The 1,774-nt window shown below is 37.9% G+C and overlaps 1 protein-coding gene across 3 annotated transcripts in view; it reads right to left on the bottom strand.

The window, feature by feature from the left end:
- The window catches only part of LOC106876453 (dynein beta chain, ciliary), a 628,322-nt gene that overhangs the window by 315,676 nt on the left and 310,872 nt on the right, over positions 1 to 1,774 (bottom strand). The gene's annotated exons all lie outside the window — the stretch shown is intronic.

Below are 1,774 nucleotides of genomic sequence, written 5' to 3'. Positions count from 1 at the left end.
ATATATACATATATATATATATATCATCATCATCAATTAACATTTGCTTTCCATGTTGGCATGGGGTGGACAGCTTGACATGGAGCTGTCCAGACCCCAGCTGTCTGTTGAGGTATGGTTTCTATGGCTGGACGCCCTTTCTAATGCCAACCACTTAACAAAGTGTGTTGGGTGCCATTTATGTGCCACCAGTACAGGTGTGTTTATACAACACCGACTTGGATGCATTAACACAGCATCAGCATGGGTGCTTTTTAAGTGGCACTGACACCTGAAATGACAAGCCTGTACGTGTGGAAGACAGTAATTTCACTTAGCATGATGTGTCTTATCAAGTACAGCAAATCACTATATTTCCCAGTCATTTCAACAGTGAGGCCCAGCATCTGAAGAGCCTTTCTCAACACTTTGTCTTGCATCTTCCTGGGTTTACTCTTTCCAAAGGTACCCTCCACAATAAGAGCTCAGTCCTTCTTTATGCAGCTGTCCTCATCCATACACATCACATGACCAAACCAGCGCAATCTTCTCTCTTGCACACAACATCTGATGCCTCTTATACCCAGTTTTCCTCTTAAATAATAAACACTCTGTCATGCATGGACACTGACATTACCCATCCAGCAAAGCATGCTAGCTTCATTTCTTTCAAGCCTTTGCAAGTCCTCTGCAGTATAAGGCCACCTTTCACTGCCATGTAACATAGCTGTACATACACAGGCATCATACAATCAGACAGCCCATTCTTATCCTAGCAATTACACTTTCAGAACTCCCTCCCCAACTGCTAACTTGGCCTCCTAGGTAGCAGAAGCTATCTACTACTACTAATGACCTCCCAAGCATTTGAAGGAGTCAATTGGCTGCATATTTTTAGTGTTTATTGTACCTGCACATTTGTCACACACAATGACTATATTCTCCACTAATCTTCCATTCATACTGCTGCACCTCTTATGCATCCAAAGTTTGCACTGGGTACAATGTACGGAGTTTCTACCAACACCCTTTCTTACATACTGAGCAGGGTGATCTCTCAGAAAGGATTTGTGATTTGTCCATTTTCCTACTTACTAGGCTTTTGGTCTTTGCTAAATTAACCCTAAAGCCTTTAGATTCCAGGCTTTGTTTCCACATCTGAAATACGGTGATATACCCCTGAAATGGCCATAGGTGCTTCATGTTTGTATTCCGACCTATATTTGTAATCCATTGTAAATGATGTTAAAACATGGTTTGACTTTACCGATGTTACCTGCTGGATGTTGGTTTAATGTATCGACTTGTGTGCCTTGATTTTCTGAGACTTAAATAACACTGATGGTGAAATATGGATTTTACTTTGTTACACATTGGATGTTCTGTTATTATGTCGTCCCGTGTACTTCAGTATTCCTGTGTATGAATTACGAAATTAGATTTTACCTGCTAAATTTGCTGTCATGAGGGAAGTAATGAACTTTCGTACAATTTAAACTTAAACCTCTTTTATTAGCTATTAACCTCAACGAATGAACTATTTTACTACGTTTCCCTATGTATTATTTTTTCTCTATATTATTTTTTTCTATATATATATATTTTTATTCCACTATATCTGTACCGGTCTATAATATTTTTAATCAACTTTTTAGTCGCAGTTTATTTATTTATGTTATTCTATTATATTTTTTATCGATTTTATTATTCTTATGTATAAAATTTTTTACTTCCCTTTGCTAATTTGGTTTTGTGGTTTATGCTGTACTTCTTATATGTGGTCATTGGTGGGCTG

The sequence above is a fragment of the Octopus bimaculoides genome, chromosome 1 (assembly GCF_001194135.2).
Source record: "Octopus bimaculoides isolate UCB-OBI-ISO-001 chromosome 1, ASM119413v2, whole genome shotgun sequence".
In the NCBI taxonomy this organism is placed as follows: domain Eukaryota; kingdom Metazoa; phylum Mollusca; class Cephalopoda; order Octopoda; family Octopodidae; genus Octopus; species Octopus bimaculoides.
This window is presented reverse-complemented; position numbering and strand designations above follow the sequence as displayed.